Raw genomic sequence first — 23,432 nt, forward strand, 5'->3', positions numbered from 1 at the left:
GCTTCCCGCTGCCCCCAACACTGTCCTCGGGGCGTTCATTCTGTATTAGTCCCCTTCCTACCTTACAGCTGGCTCCCACTGGACTCGAACCCAGTCTGGCTGACTCTGGTCCAGAGGTTGGCAGCCTCCCAGGTGGGAAACCAGTGAATCAGGCCTGCTTACTGTCTCCCATGGGGCAGGAGTTTTGATCCTTCTTGGGTTTGCTGAGCCTTTTGTGCTCCCAGCCTCTGTGCTCACCAGAAGCTTCTGCCTCCGTCCGCCCATGATTCAAGATGTTCATCTAGGGACTTCCCTAGTGGTCTAGTGGCTAGGACTCCACGCTCCCAATGCAGGGGGCCCCGAGATCGATCCCTGGTCAGGGAACAAGGTCCCACATGCTGCAGCTAAGACACGGCACAGCCAAATAAATAAGTGAATAAAATAAATGTCCATCTACTGTGTTCCCCATGTGATCTTAGACAAGTGACTGACCTCTCACAAGCGTGTTTCCCTCTCTGTAAGAGGGGAGACACTTTTGCAAGGCTCACAGGAAATTATTCATGGAGTGGAAAAAACATTTATCATCCTCTTCATCATCTAAGGCAGGAATCAGCAAACTTTCTCTGCAAGGCCAGATAGCAACTGTTTTTAACTTTGCAGACCCTGCTGTCTCTTCCACCACTCCCAGCTTTGCCTCTGTCTCTCCAAAGCATGCCCAATGTTTTGATAAGCCAATGTGCATGCCCGAGTTTCAATAAAACTTTATTTACAAAAACAAGCAAAGGGCTGGATTTGGCCCAAGGTAGATTGCTGGACCCCGATCTAAGACCCTGGAGCTTTGATTATCAGTGTCCTGCAGCAGAAGGTGGAGAAAGGTCCAGGTCAGGTTTGGAGTGAAGTGCAAGCTGTCCATGAACATGTTACGGGCAGGGGCTGGTCTCCTTTGAGACGCCCTTCCCGGAATCTCAGGAACACACAGTTGGGGCAGAATGCTTGTGGTTAAGGTGACCTTTCCCTTGATGACCAGATACTCATGCTGTTCATCAGCTCAGCAGATGTTTGACTAAAATCTGGGAAGTGACTAACATGGACAGTGAGAACGCAGCCGGGGCCAGCCCTGAGCGTGCCATCCTGCTTTCCAGAAAATTCATCCCGTGGTCGGTCACCATTTAGTCGATCACCTTGCAGCCGGGACTCTAGAGCCTCCATTCCTACAGAGTTTCGTTTAATTCTCATGAGCATGCTGTCATATCGGGACTATTACAACTGTTCCAGTTGACCAAGGGGCAAACAGACTTGAGAGACAAGGGCACGCAGCTGGAGAGGGCAGGGATTCAAACCTCAAATGCTTCGACTTGAAAGTCGTGTTCCCGCACACATCTGTGGCCTGTGCCCCTTTCCAGGCATGCACGCGACTGCCAGGGCCCGGCCCTTCTGCTCAGAGCCCCCTTTCAGAGGCGGCCCCCGCTCTGCTCACGCCCCGCCTCTTCGCCTCCTGGCAGCTTCCTGGGGCTCCCAGCCCAGCCCTGCCCTGCCCTGCCTGGCCTGACTCAGTCTAGCCCTTCCTTGTGGGCTGCCAGGGGCCGCCTCCGCCCGCCCGGCAGGTCTGGCAGGTGAGTGAGTCACGCATCTGGGCCCACTGCACGCCTCGCGCGGGGAGCCAGCGGACGTGACCTCCGGGCTCCGGCCGGCCCAGCTAGCCTCTTCGACGGACGAGAGCCTTCCCTGCCGCCGGGGCCTGCCCCATCACCCGATTTCCCTCCTTCCTCGGTCGGAACTGGACTGCACAGAATCCAGGTCAGGCTTTCGGGTTGTAAGCATCTCGGTCCCTCGCTGAGTCGGAGTAGGACGCTCTGGAGGTCACTGGGTGTGTGTTTTGGTCTCTGCTGCTGTTGACACCCCTGGGCTCCAGGCTTGGGGACACCCTGCTCCCTGGCAGGTGGCGGTGGGGCTGGGAATGCCTGGTGCTGAACTCAGGGAGGAGGACTCTGCTGATGGCCTCAGTGGACATGTGACCCTGACCCTTGTGGTCAGGTTGGGGGGGAAGCCCGGCCTGCATGTGTGTGCAGTGGGAACCTTCCCCAGCTCCCTTCTTGGGGTCGGAGTGTGACTGTTGCAGCTATATCTGACCTAGTTCAAAGGCGTCAACTGCCTGCTGGGAAAACTGGGTTCGGAGGGGAGGCAGTGACTCTAGGCCACACCACGGGGCGGGGGCGGCGTAGGGGCCGGACGCCCGAGTGGCCAGGGCTGCCCCCGCCCTGGGCAGCACTTGCTCCTCTGTCTGAGCCCCGGCCCCCGCTAGCCCTCTGTGCCCTCTCCCGCCTCGTCCCATCCTGGCCACTTTAGCAGGGAACAAGGGACTGTGCGCAGTTTCATGGGGGTGATTTCATGAGCTCACAGTTGGAAGCACTTTAAAGGTCACCCGGGCGGCCTGGCCCCAAGTCTCCGACAGGTGGCTGTTTAGCCCCTGCTCGATGATCTCCGCCTTTGGAGGCGGCCTTTCATCTGCGTGCCCGCTGTCCGCCGAGGGCTGGCATCACACTTGCTGGGTGCTCCCTTTGTGCCAATGCTTTGCTGAGGGAGTGCGTTACATGGATGAGCTCATTTAATCTTCCCAACACCCTGTGAGGTAAGTCTTGTTATTATCATCCCTGTTCGTAGCTGAGGAAACAGGCAGAGAGAGGGTAAGCAACTTACTCAAGGTTTCCCGGCTTGAACAAGCTGAGGTCTGAAGCCAGGCAGGCCTCGGTCTAGAGCCCAGTTGACTCCTCAGCTGCATCACTTGACCGCGGCCGGGAGATGAGGAGGCTTCCCAGGGCAGGCGTCCCGCTGAGCAAGCATGGGGGTTTCAGACGACTGTGGTCTCTCTGGCTGACCTCTCAGGGGAGGGGCAAGGCTCAGAGCTGCAAGGTGACCTACTTGAAGGCTCCGAGTTGGAGGAGAGTCAGACCCTCCCCCTGACTTCAACAGAGTGTACGCCTCCCCAAGCCAGCCCCTCCGCCGGGGGGCTTTGCCTCCGGAAGATCCTGGTATGTCCGGATGCTCAGAGGTGTCTGCATGAGCCTGCCTTCCTGGGTTGTGGCCCTGAACCAGAGTCTCCTGAGGCTCATTCGGGAACCACCCTCTCTTCCATCCCCCTGAGCGCTGAGCTCCCTAGGATCAATGCCACCCACCCTCCCAGGTGGGTCTCCTCAGTCACTGGGACTTCAGGGGCTTCAGGGGGTGATCGGCCTGGCCCCATTCACGTCCCCCCCACCTAGAAGGTGAGGAGAGTCCCTGGCGTCTCCTTTCAGGGCTGGGACAGTCGCACAGGTAAGAGGTCCCCAGGGTAACTCCTTTCTGTCCTCTTCACCTGGCCGTAATAATAATGGCAACAGCAGCATTGACTCCTGGCCCTGCCACCGCGGCTCCATCTCCATCTATCCGACACTCTCCACATGCTAAGCTCTGAGTCAGGTAGCCCCACGTCATGGCTTGTTCAGGTCTGAAAACCGCCATTTGACAGATGAGGAAGCTGAGGCTCAGGGAGGGGAGTCGCTTGCCCAGGGTCGCCCAGCTGACCAATGGCACGGGGATCAACAGCAGAAAGTGGAAAGCTCTCATCCTCCAAAGCTGGGTGCTAGTTCACCGGGCAGCCAGGGCCAGGGTCCGGCATGGTCGACTTCAGATTTCAAGCTTCTCCCACGCGGCGCCTCTGGGCTGGACTGTGCTGTGGCGGAGCTCGAGCGCCAAGAGTTCTGGTCGTGTTCTGCTTCTGAATAGTACAGGACCTGGGGCGAGCCACCCTGCCTCTGGGGGCCCCGGTCACCCCTGCCTGGGGACAGGAGCTGGTCACTTCTTTCCTGTGATATCACTGAGCACTGCAGATTGTAGTCACGGCTGAGAAAGCCTTACACACCTGGACACAGGGAGTTCCTTGGTGGCCTGGTGGTTAGGATTCGGAGCTTTTATTGCCCCTGCCCCTGGTTCAGTCCCTGCTTAGGGAACTGAGATCCCTCAAGCTGCACGGTGTGGCCACAAACAAACGAAAAACAAAACGGAAGAGCAAATCTTGACCCAATACATGCAGAAAGTAAGTGTGAGGAGCGGTGATTACCTAAGCCGTGGCTCCCGGCCCCACTGTGCCTGGGGCGGCCTTGACCCTGAGTTCCCACAGCCACCTCGGGATGCAGAACACGGGCCTGGCTCTACAGCAGGGGAGCCGAGACTCAGGCTCGTGAAGTCACAGGGCTAACAGGTGGGGAGCAGGGCTCTGTCCCCAGAAGCGAACCCCCAACACAGTGAGAGGCAGCTCCTTGGGGAGGGGCATCTCCCAGTGTGCCCAGGCCGGCCCTTTGGTCTCAGGAGATCAGCAGGAGCGGGTCTTGGGTGCTTAGGGGGTGGGTCTGAGTGGGCAGGCGGGCGGGGGGAGTGAGATGGATCTCTGCTCAGGTCTCTCTTGTCCGGTCCTTCGGCAGAATGAGGGGGACTGACCTCCCCCATCCTTCCTGGTCTCAGGGACAGAGACGGCCCTTGTTCCAAGGGGATGGGAAAGCAGGGAGCTCTCCTGAGCCGAAAGACCTGCCCTGCAGGGAGCCCCGATCCCGCCTCCAGGCCGGGCTCAGTGCCTGCAGAGAGCCAGGAGGGGGCCATGGGGTTGGGTTGCCGTCAGCCCACTTTCTCCCTCCCGACCTTTCCCGTCCTCTGCTTCTCCTCCTGAGCGGTGCTTACATCTGATAAGCAGCCCTCCGTTCTATCTGATAAGAGGGGTTCCAAGGCCCTGGCTTGCTTGAGACCACCGAGGGTGGGAGAGAGCACCCAACCTGGGAGCCAGGAGGCGGCCGCTGCACCCACCCCACTCGTCAGGCCCGCAGCCGCCTTGAGCAGACTTTGCTCTCTCTGGGCCTCGTTTTCCCCTTCGGTGAAAGGAGGGGTTTGGCTTGGAACATCCCACAGGGCCCTCTCGCCATCTCCCAGAGTCCACACAAACCCATGTCCATTGAGTCAGTGGTGCCATCCAGCCATCTCATGCTCTGCCGCCCCCTTCTCCTCCCGCCCTCAATCTTTCCCAGCATCAGGGTCTTTTCCAAGGAGTCAGCTCTTCCCATCAGGTTGGTTGTATGTATACATATAGCTGATTCACTTTATTGCAGAAACTAACCCAACATTGTGAAGCAATTATGAGTGCCGTGCTTCTTCGCTCAGTCGTGTCCAACTCTTTGCGACCCCGTGGACTGTAGCCCGCCAGACTCCTCTGTCCATGGGATTCTCCAGGCAAGAGTACTGGAGTGGGTTGGCATTTCCTCCTCCAGGGGCTCTTCCCCACCCAGGGATCAGGCGGGCTCTTTACCACTAGCGCCACCTGGGAAGCCCGCCGAGGACCGGAGTGCACTCCGTCGCAACCCTCTCCCACTGAGTCCAGCTGAATTTTTGGAATAAACCCAGGGTACCAATGTTTGTCTGACCGCACGGGAGAGGCTGCCTGAGGCTCTTCCCATCTTGTTGTCTGTAGAGAACGTCTGCCCTTCGGAGGAAGAAACTGGGTTCAAATCCTGGCTCTGTCCCTCCTGATGGTGTGGCCTGGGGCGAGCTGCGTGGTCTCAGTTGCTGCATCCGGAGAGAAAGATGATCACACTGAACTCCCTGAGACCTCGCGAGGGCTGTGAGTTCTCCCAGGCGGAGCGCTGGACCCGTGAATAGCAGATGCTCACTAAAAGGGAGGACCTGTTCCTGGCACCAGAGCCACCCGGCCCCTCGTGGCTGCAGCGTGACAGGACGCCTCAGGGCGCTTCCGGGGTTGCAATGCTGCATTCCCTGTAGACGAGCAGGTGTCTCCAGGGGTGACAGCGTGATGGGCCCTAGTTCTGCTTTGCCTCTTCCTCCTTTTTTTTCATTTGTTACTGGAGTAGAACTGCTTTGTGGCCTTTTCATAATGTTCATAATGTTCATTCTCACGGCAAGCATATTGGAGTGATTTGCCATTTCCGCCAACAGTGGACCACATTTTGTCAGAACTCTTCTCTATGACCAGCCTGTCCATGCCGAGCAAGCCTCATGCCTTCATTGAGTTATGCAAGCCCCTTCGCTATGACAAAGCTGTGATCCATGAAGGGGTCATGAACGGTAAGGAAAGCTATGACAAACCTAGACAGTGTATTAAAAAGCAGAGACATCACTTTGCCAACAAAGGTCCATATGGTAGAAGCTACGTTTTTTCCCAGTAGTCACATACGGATGTGAGAGTTGGATCATAAAGAAGGCTGAGCACCAAAGAATTGATGCTTTTGAACTGTGGTGTTGGAGAAGACTCTTGAGAGTCCCTTGGGCTGCAAGGAGATCCAGCCAGTCCATCCTAAAGGAAATCAGTCCTGAATATTCATTGAAGGACTGATGCTGAAGCTGACACTCCAATACTTTGGCCACTTGATGCAAAGAGCCAACTCATTGGAAAAGACCCTGATGCTGGGAAGGATTGAAGGCAGGAGGAGAAGGGGATGACAGAGGATGAGATGGTTGGATGGCGTCACAGACTCGATGGACGTGGGTTTGAGCAGGCTCCAGGAGATAGTGGAGGACAGAGAAGCCTGGCGTGCTGAATCCAGGGGGTTGCAAAGAGTCTGACATGACTTAGCGACTAAATGACCACGTAATTGTTTATGAGGCTGTTATTTCTGCTGTATGACGCAGCGAATCGGCCACATGCGTGCGTGTGCCCCTGCCTCCCGCCCTGTCTGCTCTCGGTCATCACAGAGCGCCGAGCTGAGCCCCCGTACTTGCAGCAGCTCCGCACCAGCTGCCTGTTTCACACACGGTCGGTGCCACTCTCCAGTTCACCCCCCCTTCCCCATCGTTCCTCTTTCTCTTTCTTAAAGCTGTTCTGGAAACTACAAAACTGTGTAATAGTGGGGAGGGGGCAGCCTGCTGCACAACGACCTCACCCCCACTATGGCTGACTCAAACGACTGATCAGAATTCACGAGGTGTGCGGATCTGTGGGTCAGGATGCGATCTCAGTTAACTGGAGAGCAAGCCACCTACAGCTCAAGGCTCCTGGGGGGCTCCAAAATTCTGAAGTCAGCACCGGGGCAAGGGTTGGGGCTCCTTCGTTCAGACCCCAGGGCCTGGCCCAGCCCCAGAGCCACAGGGCGGGCAGCTTCCTGCAGAGGGTGCACTGCACGGCAGCCCCTGATTCAGAGACACGGTTTGGGCATGGAGCAGATGAAATTTCCTGGCCATTGGTGGCTCCTGGGAAAGTGGCAACTTGCCTGATCAGTTCAGATAGTCACTCAGTCATGCCCTGCTCTTTGCAACCCCATGGACTGCAGCCTGCCAGGCTTCTCTGGCTGTTGTCTCAAAACTCACTACTGAAAAGATATTTATTTTCCCTTCCCCTAAAGATCAGCATATTCTCCGCTTTTCCTGGAATCCTGGCTAGGGGATTCTCCAGTTAGCAGACAATCCACACCCACCTTCCTCCCGCTTCTCCGAGGGGGTGAGTGGCTGGAAGTGGGGGAGTTATTGTCCAGCAGTTCTTTTCCTCTAGTTCTTCAACTGCATCCCTCCCTCATCATCCCTCCCTCCCTCCATCCAAAGACAGCCTACTGAGTGTCTCTCTGTGCCAGACACCGCATTCTGGAGATACAGCTCCGCAAAACAGACGTCCTACCCTTAGGGAGATGACGGTATGGCAGGGGGTGTCAGACAGTTGAGAGAATTCAGTGCCCGGGGTGCCATGGCCTTCTCTGTTCACGTTTCCCTACCTGATGCATGGGGTGATCGTAGTCCCTGCCTCCTGGGATTACTGAGGCGCTCTGATGAGGTGGCACAGGTAAAGACCTGGCCCAGTGCCTGGCAATCAGACGCTCAGTAAGCATGAACCGTGAGAACGCTGCTCATGAGCGTGAGGAAGGCAATGACGACCAAGCTCACGGAAAACGTGCCTGGCACTCACACGAGCAACGGTGCCCACCCGTGAGCTGCGCCAGGCAGGCCGGCTTTCCTTGGCAGCAGCAGCAGGTAACAGGGGAATGGTGAGCAAGGGCAGGACCCAAGCCAGCTTCTCAGGGTGGGGCGGCCGTGAGTTAGTCATCTCAACAAAGGAGCCATAAATACTGGCCATGCTATCCGGCGGCGAGGGGGTGGGTCTGAGGGCTTCTTGGGGAACTTGAGCCAGTGCAATTGCCTGTCTGGTTGGTCCAGTTAGGAGCTGTTTGTGAAGCACCTTAGGGTGAAATCAGCCATGAGACCAGGAGCTGGAGACTGCCTCTGCAGGGCTGGGGCAGACTGGAAAACTCCCAGAAGCTGAAAGGGGGCAGGGCAGCCAGGGCAGCAGAGGCGAGGATGAACCCCAGCCTGAGGGCTCAGCCGGTGGTGGGGAGGGCCTGTGGATACTGTCCCAGGAGGGGCAGCCAGAGACGGTCAGAGGGTCCCGGGGGCCCCCACAGGGCTGATGAGGGCTGAGGATGGCAGTCTTACTCACCGCTGTACCCCCAGCTCCCGGAACAGTGGCAGGAAAATCTTAGGCACCTAACCGGGGAGCAGGGTCAAATGCACACTGAATGATCAGGCCACCCAAGATGGCTGCTATCTCGCTCGCCGTGTGCCCCGGCTTGATCTGTCCCTGCTTCTCCTACCGCCCACTCACATGGCTGGCTTTCCTCTCACTCACAGAGCCTAACCTGTCCACGTCTGCTTACTGGTCCCCTGGCGCAGGAAGTGACCGTTCTAACCTTCAGATCAGAACATCTCCACCACAGCTGAACAAAGAAACTGAGGCTCAGAAAGGGGAAACGCGCCTGACACAGGGGCACGAGGGGCGTGATCCTCTGCCGGCTCCTGGATCACCGATGAGCCATCCTGACATCAGGTCCCCATAACTAGGAACCTCTCCCTCCCAATCCCCGGAAGTGAAGACTGCAGCAGGTACCGCCTGCCGTCAGCCTCACACAGCGGGGTGTTGCTCCAGGATCTTGCTTCAGACATCTGAGATCGCCCATCAGTTAAGCCCTTAATGTTCGTCACTGACTCTGGGCTCTTTCTCTGGTCTTGAGGCTGGGCTGGTACAGGGCTTGCCAGCCTGTGGGGTGCAGCTCAACACGCGCCACGACTCTGTTGGATGGTCTGGGTTAACCACCAAGTGGGTTTGCCCGCAGGAAGCAGTGGTCCTGGAACCCGCAGACGTGGGTCAAACCCTACTTACCAGCTCTGTGGGGCCGTGAACAAGGCATTCCCGTTTCTGAGCCTGTTTCTTCATCTGCAAGACAAGGACTGCGGTGTCAGCCGTGAGGGTTGCGGGGTAGACAGGAGACGGTGAAGGGATTCAGAAGTGACAGCTGTTGTGATCTTCCACGCATCTGGGGCGACACCCAGAGTTGCGAGTCAGGACCGTGGGGCTGGGCTGGTGGGGATGGAGCGTCTGCTGAGCCCCTCATTATGAAGTCTTGGGGAGGTGTGGCAGCTGGAGTCAATGGACCTGGAAGCCACTGCTTGCTTGCTGTGTGACCCCAGGTGGCTTGCCCACCTTTCTGTGCCCAAGTTCCTCATGTGAAAAAAGGGGACCTTGAAAGCAGCCATTCTAGAGAGTTCTTGCAAGAGTTAACAGGGTCATATGTGAAAGGCACAGGGCCTGGCATAGCTATCAGTAAAGGGGGATTTCCTGCTCTGTAGAGGGAGCTTGCTTCACCACTGGTGGCGTCGGGGGGGAGTGGGGTGAAGGGGCTTTGCGAGCAGGAACGTGAGGCATAGTGAGGGGCTCTGGTTTTACCTGAGGGAGGGGCTGGGGTCCATCCCTGCTGTGTCGGGAATCCCAGCCCGCTGTGTCTCTGCTGACAGATGGGTAGGTGAACAGAGCCATCCTGTGAGGGCTCTGAGGTCCCAGAAGGTGTCTGTTCCCAGGCAAAACCCTGAGAAATGCATTGGACTTCATCTCTTGGGGGATCTTAACCCAAGCCCACCAGGAATGGGGCAAGGAGGAGATTCTGAATTTAAACCCCAGCTCCCCGACTCTGCCACGGTGTGGCCCTGGGCGAGTCACTTAGCCTGTCTGGGTTGATGTCCGTACTCACAGAACCACACAAAGCCACCTTCCTTGCAGGGTTCCCTGGAGGCCGAGCACACAGTGGGCTCTCCGTCAAGGGGAGTGATTTGTGCAGGCTCCATGGAGGGCGAGGGAGTAGATGTTAATGAACTGGGGCTGGTCCAAAAACCGGTCTGTGAAGCTCCTGCCTGCAGCTTCTGCTGCGCTGCTAATGGGAGTTTATGTGAAGGACACAGAGGGATAAGGGCCCATTGTTCCGCGTGGGGACAGTTTTATGACTCTTAGAAAGCGTCTTTCATCTGGGAGACCAGGGAGCGTATGGAACCTCCCAGCCCTGGGCGGTGAGACTGGGGGACGCTGAAGGCTTCTGGGGCCGGTGCCAGGCCACAGCCACAGTCAGGGCCTCCTGTTGGCACGGGCCGAGGCCTCCCCGGAGTGTCACCGCGGCCTCAGGCTGCCAGCTGCCGTGCCTCCCTTTGCCCAGGCCTGGGACCATCTCTCCTGGAGACCTTGTCTGGCCCCCAGTCCGCAGCCCAGTCTGCTTGGCACGGCTGGAGGCTCACAGGTCTGTGGGGTTCCCTCTCTGCTCCCTCCGTCAGCGGCCGGTGCCACAGCCTCTTCATCCTTATGGCAGCTTCTAGAATAGGCCTTGGACTCTGTCTGCTGTCAGCTGACCGGCAACTCTCCCTGCCTGGGAGGCTCGCCTGGCCCCCTGAGCCCTGGCAGGGGCAGTAACCTGATACCAGGAAGCAAAGACCTTGTCTCTCTGTCCTTTCCGACTCCTTGGCCAGGGGCCAAGCAGAGAAACCCAGCCTCCCCTTGGTTCAGCAGACAGCCCCAAGCGCTCTGCCTACTTCTCCCCTGCGGCCGCTGCAGCTACCACGGCAAGCGGGTGGCGCTGGCTGCCTAGCTCAGAGCCCGCGGGCACACAGGGTCTGTGGGCTCTGGACTGATGGGCACTGCAGGTGCCTTTGATGGCCCGTGCCGGCACTTCCCCTTCGTCTTTTCCCTTTCTGGAGATGCAGAAAGGCTAGAGCAGGATGTTTAGGTATGCGAATGGCCCCAGAATCCCCGCTCGTCCTGCAGCAAGACCGTGGCCATAGGCAGTGGGCGCCAGCCTCCTCTTACGAGTGGACTAAAAATCCACTCAGGGAAGTGCAAGTGAGGTGTGTGTGGGGTTCCCTGTAATGACCCAACAGTCACTCGGATGGACATTCAAGGCCATCCGAGTATCAATGTGCCTCAGTTTCCTCATCTGTAAACCAGGGATGAAAGTCCCTGCTTTATAGGGTTGCTGTGAGGATGAAACGAGTGACCACACGTTAAGTGATTAAAAGGAGACCAGTAGAGTGGTGGGAAAATTTGCTATCACTGTTGCTACTATTTTTGTAGGGCTGGAGGATCTCTGTCTCCCTGTCTTTTTCTCCAACTTCACTTTTTTTTTTTTTTGGCTTTTCTATGGCGTTTCTGGTCTCCCAGAACCTCAGCTTGGACTTGGCTGTGGTTTGTTGCAGCGTGAATGCCGGCCCTGGCTCTGCCCCGTCTTTCAGGCTCAGCGCCCCGGGGTCATTTGACTGACTCGGTCTCTCGGCTCTCCAGTTGGAAATTCCTAGGTGAAGTGAGCTGATTGGCCCAGTTTGGTCAGCTGCTAACCCTGTGGTCCAATCAGGTGCTCTGGGAAGGAGCGGACTGTGCCTGCACATGGATGTGCGTGTGTCCTGCCACATCGAATCCAGCCTCTTCAGGGGCTCGGCTGTAAATTTTATGTGAGCTGTAAATGTTTGGCAGGAGTGTCATGAAGTGATGGTGTGTCTTTTTCACTGAATCACATCAGGAGCCTCATGTTGTCCAAACGTCCCCAGACTGGTCATGTTAACCCAGTCAGACTGCTGGGTGAGGAGGTGTCTGCCAAGTTTCTCTACCGTGAAGTTGCTCCTTCCCCCTTTGCAGTTAACAGATATTTCCTGGGAAAGTACTCTGAGTGTGCAAATAGCATTCCCAGTTTTCAGTTTATTCATTTACTTATCACATCAGTGTGGACACTTGGTTTCCTATTGCATTTAGAATATGAATCCTTACAATCATTACTTATTTCGATGCTTAAGTTGACCTTGGTTTGGCTAGTGGAGGTCCATCTAGTCAAGGCTGTGGTTTTCCCAGTAGTCATGTATGGATGTGAGAATTGGACTATAAAGAAAGCTGAGTGCTAAAGAATTGATGCTTTTGAACTGTGGTGCTGGAGAAGACTCTTGAGAGTCCTTTGGACTGCAAGGAGATCCAACCAGTCCATCCTAAAGGAAATCAGTCCTGAATATTCATTGCAAGGACTGATGCTGAAGCTGAAGCTCCAATACTTTGGCCACCTGATGTGAAGAGCTGACTCATTGGAAAAGACCCTGATTCTGGGAAAAGATTGAGGGCAGGAGGAGAAGGGGACGACAGAGGATGAGATGGTTGGATGGCATCAACAACTCAGTGGACATGAGTTTGAGCAAACTCCAGGAGATAGCGGAGGACAGAGAAGCCTGGTGTGCTGTGATTCATGGGGTCGCAAAGAGTCGGGCACGACTGAGGGACTGAACTGAATTAACCAAATGGAGCTTGACCAGTGGAAGCCTCTTTTGAGTTGGTTTCTGTGTCCTTTTGCTGTGTTTCCATCACTTGTTGAGCAATTTATTAATTTCTGGCCCAACAATATGTTTCAGGCACAGCTTGTTCTTCCCCTGGAATCAGTCATCTCTCCAAGGAGCTTTGGTCTCTTCTAGCAGAGAGTGGTATTTAGAATCCATGACCTGGCTGCAAAGTGTGTTCGTTGTGACTGGGTATCCCTGCTCCCAGGTTCTTTCAGCGGACAGAGCTCTGAACTCACACCAAAATCTCCAATTCCAGTCTAACACCACAGAATTCATTCTACTTTTCTCCCTTTTCATATTTGTCACTCCTTTAAACAGGATTTGAAGTTTGAACTCTTGACTACCACTACACTAGGCTGCCTCTCATCTCTCATCAAAAATATCTTATGATATATGATAAGTATGCTTATGATACTATGGGATCAAATAGCATATGTATCTAATCTGTCAGTGAGATGTTGAAAAATCTGTTAGACTTTGTTAGATCGATCCTTTAAAATCCTACGGGATTCAGTTCAGTTCAGTTCAGTTACTCAGTCATGTCCGACTCTTTGCAGCTCTATGGACTGCAGCACGCCAGGCTTCCCTGTCCTTCACCAACTCCCAGAGTTCACTCAAACTCATGTCCATCGAGTCAGTGATGCCATCCAACCATCTCATCCTCTGTCGTCCCCGTCTCCTCCCACCTTCAATCTTTCCCACATCAGAGTCTTTTCCAAAGAGTCAGCTCTTCACATCAGGTGGCCATCAGTTTCAACTTCAGCATCAGTCCTTCCAATGAATACTCAGGACTGATTTCTTTTAGAATGGACTGGTTGGATCTCCTTGTTGTCCAAGGGACTCTCAAGAGTCTTCTCCAACACCACAGTTCAAAACCATCAATTCTTCAGTGCTGAGCTTTCTTTATAGTCCAACTCTCACATCCATACATGACCACTGTAAAAACCATAGCTTTGACTAGACGGACCTTTGTTGGCAAAGTTATGTCTCTGTTTTCTAATATGCTGTCTAGGTTGGTTATAACTGTTCTTCTAAGGAACAAGCATCTTTTAATTTCATGGCTGCAGTCACCATCTGCACTGATTTTGGAGCCCAAGAAAAGAAAGTCTCTCACTGTTTCCACTATTTCCCCATCTATTTGCCATGAAGTGATGGGACTGGAGGCCATGATCTTAGTTTTCTGAATGTTGAGTTTTAAGTCAGCTTTTTCACTCTCCTCTTTCACTTTCATCAAGAGGCTCTTTAGTTCCTCTTCACTTTCTGCCATAAGGGTGGTATCATCTGCATATCTGAGGTGATTGATATTTCTCCCAGCAATCTTGATTCCAGCTTGTGCTTCATCCAGCCCAGCGTTTCTCATGATGTACTCGGCATATAAAGTTAAATAAGCAGGGTGACAATATACAGCCTTGACGTACTTCTTTCCTGATTTGGAACCCATGTGTTGTTCAATGTCCATTTCTAGTTGTTTCTTGACTTGGATACAGATTTTTCAGGAGGCAGGTCAGATGGTCTGGTAGTCCCATCTCTTTAAGGATTTGTCCTCCCCATCTCTTTAAGATAGAAGGGAACAAAAGGATTATTGTGCTTTTACAGGCACTGGGACTGAGGGAGAGGCTGAGGGTCCCATGGCGAGTAGGGGGCACGCCCCGTACTGTCTGTGTCCAGCCCTCTGGACGTGGGTGTCCATCACCCCAGTGGTTCTTTTGGGAGAACTTTGAGACTACAGCCCTAAGAAAAAGAGCTGCTCAAACTGTCCCCTCCCTCACACCAAGGGTCATAAAGTGGTCGCTCAGGAAAGTAATTTCCTCCTCTACCTGAGCCCCCAGAACCACCTCCAGCTGTGGCTGTGCCTTTGACTTCAGCGTGTGTGCGTGCCAAGTTGCTTCAGTTGTGTCTGACTCTTTGCGACCTCATGACTGTAGCCCACCAGGCTCCTCTGACCTTGGGGTTCTCCAGGCAAGAATACTGGAGTGGGTTGCTAGGCCCTCCTCCAGGGGATCTTCCCCACCCTGGGAACAAACTGGCATTTCTCACATCTCCTGCACTGGCGCCACCTGGGAAGTCCAGCCTCAGGTTGTTTCCCCACAGATGCAGGTCTTGCCTTGCAAGGAACCTAGAAGGCAGTGAGGGGACGGCTCAGTGCAACCCAGCTCCCTTCAAAATGCCTGTCCTACTGAACAGGGACAGCAGGGTTATGGAAAGAGGTTTCATTGTGGTAAGACAGACCCCATCATCCTTACTCACAATCCAAATGTGATCCAGAATCTCTTAGAGAAGAGTCTGTGATTGGTTTGATGACACGGGAAAGAAGAACTAGTTGCTTTACGCACACTTTCCATTTATACTGCCTGTGCAAGGGTGGTAACTAGGCTTGGGAAGTCCCCTTTCCCATCTACCCACTTCTTTTCTGGTCGGCTACAAGGCTGGGCTGCTGGCAGTGGAGCTGCGCTGGAGGCAGAGGCAGGAGCCCTGGGTTCTCGCCCTCGCCGTGTCATGGGTTTGCTAAGCAACCGCGGCCAGGTTGCTGAGCTTCTCTGGCCAACAGAAGACACCACTGTGCCCTGGGCCTCCCCATCCCCCGCTCGGCATCGGAGCCCAGGGGAACCGTCCCAGTCCCACCCGGTGGAGCATCCGTGACTGTGCTTGCACAGTGGGCCCTGCGCCACCAGGATGCTCGGCGAGTGTGAAACTCTGGTTAACTGAATGTTCTGGGACATGGAAACAGACCCAGGCGTCCTTTTTGTTCCTTCCGTGGCTGTGGAACGGCATTCGCTCATCTATTCAGCAAATATTTGTCTCGTGCTTCTGCTCCAGCGGGCTCTGTCCCAGGTGCTGGGGACTCCAGCGTGAGTGAGGCAGCAGAGTCCCTGCTCCCGAGGACTCACACAGCAGGGGAGGGCATGGGCAAACCCAGCACAGAACACTGCAGGAGGCTGAGGGGGAGACTGTGCGGTTCGACGGGAGCCCAGGAGCCCCGTCTCGGGGCTCTGGAGAACAGAGCCTTGAGGAAGCATGGTCTATGCGGAGAGCACCCAGAAGCCACAGTGTCTTGGGCGGGGGGCGGTGTGGAACAGCAACGGCACTCCAGGCAGAAGGAACAAAGGGAAATGCTTTGCACCTTCGTTTATGCTGGGAGCTCGGCACGTGAAGGTGGGCAGGTGAGAGAGAAGGGGTGTGTACGTGTCAGAGCAGGATGACGAACTCAGCAAGAATGCAGGAGGATGGGCCTGGCTTGTGCCTCCCTGGTGGCTCAGCTGGTCAAGAATCTGCCTGCGCTGCAGACCCACGTTCGATCCCTGGGTGGGGAGGATCCCCTGGAGAAGGACATGGTAACCCGCTCCAGTATCCTTGCCTGGAAAATGCCATGGACAGAGGAGCCTGGTGGGCTGCAGTCCAGGGGGTCGCAGAGTCGGGCACATCTGAGTTACTACTTCTGGGGTCTGGCCTGGCCTGGAAGGTGAGGGCTGTGGGCTCATTCACTCTCGAGTATGTGTTTCCATGATGCGATTGTCTTCTCACATAGGTAGAATGCAGAGAGAAACTGAAATGAAAACACTATTTCACGGAGGGGATCAAGGTCAAAAGTGTGGCACAGGGCTGGGGGGGACGGTGACAAGGGCAAGGACACAGCTCTTTCTACGGGGCCCGGCCCTTTGGGGCCTACAGAGTGTGGCCCGGGGGGCCGGGCATCAGCAGATCTTCAGACATGTCAAGAGAAGCCAGTAATCTGGCAACTTATGGGAAGTCTCTCAATTGTTCAGTGTTGGGAGCTAGTTAACAATAACAAAATCTCTGCAGGCAAAACAAGACGCTCTGGAGGCTCCATTTGCTCTGCGAGGGGGCAGACTGCAATGCGGGCTCCGGAGGGCTCTACTGATGAGGGTCTGTGGGCGCTCACTTGGTGTGCTTCTAAACCCTGCCGGGTTTCGGGGACACGATGGGACCCTGAGGTATGGCCTCCACCCCCAAGCTTGGATCGTAGCTTCCCTCAAGACAGTTCAACTGCCCTGGAGACAGCTCAAGCCAGTATCTGCCCAGAATCAACTAACAGAAACAAACATTCTAACAGAAGCAACTAACCAGAGGATGCAGCGCTGCGGAGCTCAGCGGGAGAGGTGGTTGGGGAACAGGGGCCATGTGGAGAGGCGTCCTGGAGATGCTGGGCCTTCTGTTAGATCTGGGAAGAGGGTCGGCTTCAGTGCAGCCAAACACGGGACAGGTATTCCAGACCAGAGGACTCAAGAGAGCTCAGGCCCAGGAGGGAAACAAGCCAGCCAGGGAGGGGGTTGGAATAGGTCTGAACGGTTGTGGATGCAGGTCCCGGGACTCGTACTGGTTCTTTCTGTGCCAGCAGAATCCGAATGTCTAAATTCTGGTCCAGGGCTTAATGCCATGAGCTCTGAGGTCACCTGATAGACACCTGAAGATGTTCTTGCCACGTTTCTGGCATTCTGGAAACCTTGCTCCTGTCCCTGGAATGGACAATCCAGAAGGGCGGGGGCCTTTCCCGTTCCCCTCCATGATGTCTCCTGTGCGCCTAGAATGATGTCTGGAGACATGACAGTGTCACTCGCTCAGTTGCGTCTGACTCTTTGCGACCCCATGGACTGCAGCCCCCCAGGCTCCTCTGTCCATGGGATTCTCCAGGCCAGAATCCTGGAGTGCGCTGCCCTTCCCTTCTCCAGGGGATCCTCCCAACCCGGGGTCTCTGGCATCTCAGGCAGATTCCTTACCGTCCAACCCACCGGGGAGGCGGGAGCATACTAAGTGCTCAACAAGCATTAAATGTTAACAAACATTAACACACTCTGAGCCGTCGCCCAGGCCTGGGGGCTGGGGTGACTCTATGAGCAACTCTTCAGACAAGCTCTATGGGGTTTATGTTCCCGTGTGGAGATGGACAATAAACAAGCAACCCCAACAATGAGCAAGATGATTTCAGAGAGTGCGGACTGGTGTGGCCTGTCTCGCGGGACTGCAGAGGCCTGTTGTCCGTGTCTCTTCCTTGTTGAGGGGGCAGGGCTGCGGTCTCTCTGGTTTCTTGTTTCATTCCTAGCCCCTAAGACTGGTGCCTGCCAAACAGGGAGTAGTTAAAAGAAAAAATGGTGTGTTTTTTTTTCCTAGTTGTTTGAATGAATAAACACAGGCCAACACAGACTCCAGCCTGCATAACACCTGTGCCCTTTGGCGGCTGCGAAACTCGTCATTATCAACCCGAGTAATTGCTGATAAGCCTGAGTGTGAATTTCTTTGCAAATAGGCAGGTAGCGGGGCAGTGTTTAACAACAACAGGGATAATTTTAATTAATGGCCTGATAACTGTAATTAATTGCATCATATCCGGAGGCGTCTTTGGATTTCTGAGAGGGGAGTAACTAGCGTTTGGCAGCTTTGGGAGCTGAAAGGGAGGGGTATGACAGGATCTCGGGACTACCACTTCCTTGCTGGGTGGGCTTTGCCAAGTCACAGCTCTAAGCCGCGGTTTTCTCATCAGGAAAATGGAGCCACATGGCAGGCTGGCTGCTAAGCTCAGAGTCCTCACTGCCTGCAGCTGCCAGAGTTGTGATCCTGAGGCTGTCATCGGAAACCGGTGTGCCGGGCTGGTCGGAGCCCTCAGGAGGCCCGTCTGCGGCTGAGACTGGGTGGGGGCCATCGCAGGTCTGACTTTTCCTCGGGGGCCAACCTCGGCATCCTCACCCCTCGGCGGAGAGCCCGGGGCAGACTCCTGGAAGGAGAGGAGCCAGAATGGGCGCGAGAGGCGCCTGGGAGGCCTGGAGGGCGCGGGGAGGCGCGGCGGGCGGTGCGGGGTGGGGCCGCGCGCGGCCGGGGCTCCGGGGCGTCCTTCCCCGCGCGGCCGGGGCTCCGGGGCTCCGGGGCTCCGCGCGCCTCCGCTCCCCGCGCGGCCGGGGCTCCGGGGCGTCCTCCCCGCGCGGCCGGGGCTCCGGGGCGTCCGCTCCCCGCGCGGCCGGGGCTCCGGGGCGTCCTCCCCGCGCGGCCGGGGCTCCGGGGCGTCCGCTCCCCGCGCGGCCGGGGCTCCGGGGTCGCGGCGCCGCCCGGCCCGCAGGGGTTAAGCGGTGAGCTCAGCGCGGCGGCGGCGGCGGGGCGGGGCGGCCCGGCCATGGGCGCCCGCGGCCGCCGGGCAGCGGGGGCGCGGCCGCCGGCGCCTTTGTGAGCGGCGCGGACGACGGAGGCCGAGCGGTGAGTGCGGCCCGCGGCGGCGGGGGGCCCGGGAGCCGGCGCGGGGCCGCGAGGGGGCCGGGCGGCCCGCGGAGCACGGAGGCCGCCGCGGGGGCGCGCGCCAGCCCGGGCCCGGCTCTGTCTTGCGTCCCGGCTCGCGGGGCGCCGCCGCCGCGGCTCCGGCGGTGTCTCGGGGAGGCTCTCGCAGCCGCGTCTCCCTGTGCGTGTCGGTCAGCCCTGTGTCCGCGGTGCCCGCGCCGCCCGAGCGCGCCCCACGGCCGGCTCCGTGTTCCTCGGGCGGCCCGGCCCCTGCACGGCCCCGCGCGGCCTTTGTGCATCAGTGTGTGCGGCGGGTGTGCGCGTGTCCGTGTGTGTGTGTGTCTCTGTGTGTGTCTCTGTGTGTGTGTTTCTGTGTGTGTCTCTGTGTGTGGCAGCCTCTGTGGGGACAGCTGGGGAATCCTCACTCCCACCCAGCGCTTCCCTCCCTCTGGTTCCCGCGGGCCTTTAGGTCCTGCTGTCCCTGTGCGCTGACCGGGGGTCCCAGGGATTAGGAGGGGTCAGCGAGCGCTCTTCTTGTTTCTGCTCTGGGCCAGCCTCTCCCACCCTGGAGCCCTGCCTGGAGGCGGAGCAGGGCGGCCTCCTGGAGGAGGAGAGTGTGGGAGGCAGGCGAGGACACCCCGGGCCGCACACTCAGGCCTGGCCTCTGCTGGAGGCAGAAGACTGTCGGGGTGAGAAGGTGAAGGCGAAGACCAGCCTCCTGGGCTCCCGGCCGGTCCTGAGAGGGAAGTGCCCCTGACATAGCGGAGCCAGGGGGCAGTGCTTCTTCCCTGTCCCAGGCAGGGACCCTGGGCAAGGAAGGGATCAGGAAGCCCCCTCAGCCTGAGAGCCCAAGGACCCTGCCTTGGGCCACGCAGCGGATGGTGGGGAAGGGTCTCTGGCGCTGAGACTGGCTCAGAGCCCTCGGCCCTTCCTGGAGCTTCACTGGGTGCGTCCTGCCTCTCTCTGGCTGCAGCCCTCCGCTGTGCTCCAGACGCCGGACAGAGGACAGGCTCTGTGGCTCACAGCGCTCAGCCCTGAGGGGCGGCCCCGCTGTGGTATCCCCCATCCCTCTGTCTGTCCTGCCAGCATGGTGCCCCAGAGCGTCCGGGCTCTGGGGATGTAAACCACACCCGAGGGCCCGGTCTGGGAACCTTCACGCACCCTGTGACTGGGGTAAAACCTCTCTGAGGGGGCTCCAAACCCTCCCCCGGCACGCGAGGCCTGGGGGGGGGGGGCGCGTCTTTCTCACTCCCCTTTCCCATCAGGGCTCCCGGCTCCTTGCTCTTCCGTCAGAGGGCCTCTGCCCCCATGGTTCCCTCTCTCCGGAAAGCTGGTCCCGTTCTCCCCTCTTCATGTCTCTCTCAGGGTCCTTTTCCTCTCTGGGCATTAGAATTGCTCTTCGTGGTCCTTGCAGAGCCCTCGCTGTGGTCAGAGTGGGTTCTTACCCGCCCTTCCCCCCTGGTGGACCCATAAGCCTGGGTGAGCAGGGTCCAGGTCTGTCCTGATCACCAGGCCTGACACACAGGAAGTGCTCAGTAAACCGGGGATGACCAAGAGCTAATGGTTCCTAAATGGTGCCGTTTCTCAGTTTAGCTTTGGAGGAGTTTGGGGATTCCACTTGGTGGACTTCCTGGGGCCCTGGTACCAGGTTCATTTAAGAGGAAGGCCTCCTGGCCTTCCCTGGTGGCCCAGATGGTAAAGAGAATGCCTGCAGTTCAGGAGACCGGGGTTGGATCCCTGGGTTGGGAAGATCCCCTGGAGAAGGGAATGGCAGCCCGCTCCAGTGTTCTTGCCTGGAGAGTCCCGTGGACGGAGGCTGCAGTCCGTGGGGGTCACAAAGAGTCAGATGTCACCGCGCGACTGACACTGTCACTTAAATAAACGGTAAACCAAGAGATGAACGAATCATCTTTACGGAGCCTGGCGTGTGCCCAGTGCTGAGCTAGCTGTTCCGCAGAGGGCATCTGCTAAACAGTGGGAAGGAGCAGAGTGGAAAGAGTATAATCTTAGATCAGCTTTGAAAAGATGAAGTGGGTGATACACGCCGCGTGCATACATATGCCAATAGTAGCTGAGATTTATGTTGCTCTTTCCATGTACACTCTCTCTTTCTACAACCGCCCTGATAATTAGGCAGTGAAGCTGGCTCATACCCATTTTACAGGTTAGGAAGATGAAGCTCAGAGTTTGAGTGAGTGCCGAAGGGCACAGTTGGTGAAGGCATCTTCCTGACCAGCCAGGCCTTGCTTCCTTCTGCAAGTTTGTCTTTAGTACTTCTGGATTCCCGTCTGCTGTCTTTGCCCTCAAGACGGGGAAAGACAGTCAGACTCGTAAACAGCGGAGGGGGCCAGAGTTCTCCTCCCGCCCCCCTGGGCCGCCCGAGCTGGGCTCGGCTCCTTCCTTGCCATGTGTCCCCAGAGAGTTCCTTGGTTTCTCTTTGCCTTGATGGAGGGCATTAGTGTCACTTTCCACTGGAGGCCTGGTCTGATGAGCTCCCAGGGTGACCTGTCCTCACGCAGCCTGTGCCTGGCCCTGGGTAGTGGTGTGGTACAGTCAGTTTGTAGCAAAGTGCGAGGCTGCTGCTAAATGTTAGGCATTTTGTGAGCTGTTAACATGCAGGTTTACAGTGTATAGTAAACTGGCTGTAGTGTATAAATTTATACCTAAGTAAATTGTACTGAAAACAAGGGTAAGAACTACTCAACCGATACTACTTCCTGCTTATTTCAGTTTCTCTGTGTTACGTCTGTTTGTGGTTATTTGTGTCTTTTGTATGTATAGCTGTTTTTCTCTATATATAGATATATACATACATATGCAAATCTCCCTCACCTTATGATGGGTCCTGATAAACCCGTTGTCTGTTTAAAATCGAAGTCGACGGAATTCCCTGGTGATCCACTGATTAGGACTTAGTGCTTTCACTGCCAGGGCCCAGGTTTCATCTCTGGTCGGGGAACTAGGATCCTACAAGCCACGTGGTGTGGACAATAAATAAATAAAACATTAAAAAAGAGAATATCATAAGTCAAAAATGCATTTAATACACCTAACCTACATTATAGCTTATCCTCACCTACCTTAAACAGACTCAGAACACTCCCATTAGCCTGTAGTTGGGCAAAACCGTCTAACACACAGCCTGTTTTATGATAGAGTGCTGACTGTCTCATGCAGTTTATCGAACACTGGACTGAAAGTGAAACGCAGAGTGGCTGTCTGGGCGCAGGGTGGTGGTGAGCGTCTGGGTCCTTTACCCTGGAGATTGCAGGTCTGGCCGGGAGCGGGTCCCGCATCACGAGAGTGTTGTCTTGCACACACCACAGGCCTGGGACAAGATCCAGACTCAGAATTCCAAGTGCAGTTCCCACTGAATGCGTATTGCTTTCACACCGTCGTAAGACTGAAAAACTGTAAATGGGGCCTTCGTCAGTGGGGGCTGTAATGCTGTAATGTCCACACAGGCGCTACCGCCCGTCTCTTCCCAGCTCTGGGTTCAGTGGTTCATCTTATAGCTTGAGATTGGCCACAGTGAGAGAATCGGATGCAGGAGTCAAGAATCCGCCTGCCAATGCAAGAGACACAAGACACCCGGGTTCGATCTCTGGGTCGGGAAGGTCCCCCCGCCCCCGCCGAGTCGGAAACGGCACCCTCTCCAGTATTCTTGCCTGGAGAATTTAGGCGAAGAGTCGGACATGACTGAGCACACAAGAGTATTTACAACACAGAAACTGGGAAACACTGAATATCAAGCCCTGCTCCTTCCCCCTCTGGAGAACCAGTGGTTGGACACCCACCAGCACGCTGTGGGGATCTGGCAGTGGGCTCCCCGGGCACAGCCGCTCCCTGGAGCTGACATTCTGACGCGACGACCCTCCAGGGCCCCCACAGGAGCAGAGTGAGCGTGGCAGCCTGCAGCAGGGTCTGCTGGGATGGCAGAGTGGCCCTCAGGTGAGCTCTGCACTTGAGACACTGGGCGCTGCCTTCCCAGGCACGTGGGACACGGATGCGTTTCCGTTAATTGAGAGCCTACTTGGCCCCTATGGGAAAACCACACTCAAGATGGCCCAGGTATCTGGGAGGCTGAGCAGCTGGCGTGCCCGAGGAGAGGCGTGGCCAAGCTGAATAGCTCGGGGCTGGTGAAGGTGTCGTGGCTGGGACGCGGGTGGCTGGCGCTGCCTGGGGCTGGCTTTGGCAGCAGTGGGCAGGACGCATCTGTATGGAGTCAAGCAGAGCAGAATCGGACTGTCAAATGGGCAGGCTGTAGCTCTTGGACAGTCTGAGAGCCCTGGCCGGGAGAGGGGTATGTGCCCAGCTACACACAGGAGGGTGTGCAGAGTGTGGCAGCAGAGTGGGTGGGGAGAGGCAGGGGTCTGGGTGGAGGAACCAAGGCTCAGAGGCATGAGCTATCGGAAGCTGTGAGCTCTCAGGTGTCTGTGAGCTCGGAGTCTGCAGGGCTTGTGACAGAGCAGGGCAAGTCCTGAAACCTTCTCACGTCTGAGCACCCAGCATCATCTGGTTACCTGCCAAGGAGCCCTGCCACACGTCTCCTTCCAGGGGTGTCGTGCTCTGTGGGTCACCCGCTC

At 56.5% G+C, this 23,432-nt stretch overlaps 1 protein-coding gene across 9 annotated transcripts in view; it reads left to right on the forward strand.

Annotated features, from left to right (window-relative positions):
* Window positions 1-1,726: 1,726 nt before the first annotated feature.
* The window catches only part of ARHGEF10L (Rho guanine nucleotide exchange factor 10 like), a 166,326-nt gene continuing 144,620 nt past the window's right edge, over window positions 1,727-23,432 (forward strand). For 5 of the 9 annotated variants that reach the window (XM_088842963.1, XM_088842990.1, XM_088842996.1 and 2 more), the window contains exon 1: window positions 18,683-18,828. The gene's annotated coding sequence lies outside the window, so the exon portion shown is untranslated. Of the gene's footprint in view, window positions 1,777-2,589; window positions 2,609-18,060; window positions 18,289-18,681; window positions 18,829-23,432 lie in introns of those variants that run through there. The other 4 variants (XM_088842970.1, XM_088842978.1, XM_088842972.1 and 1 more) reach the window with 4 other exon arrangements.

This window comes from Moschus berezovskii, chromosome 2 (genome assembly GCF_049115385.1).
Source record: "Moschus berezovskii isolate FMDL1 chromosome 2, NW_MosBer_1.0, whole genome shotgun sequence".
In the NCBI taxonomy this organism is placed as follows: domain Eukaryota; kingdom Metazoa; phylum Chordata; class Mammalia; order Artiodactyla; family Moschidae; genus Moschus; species Moschus berezovskii.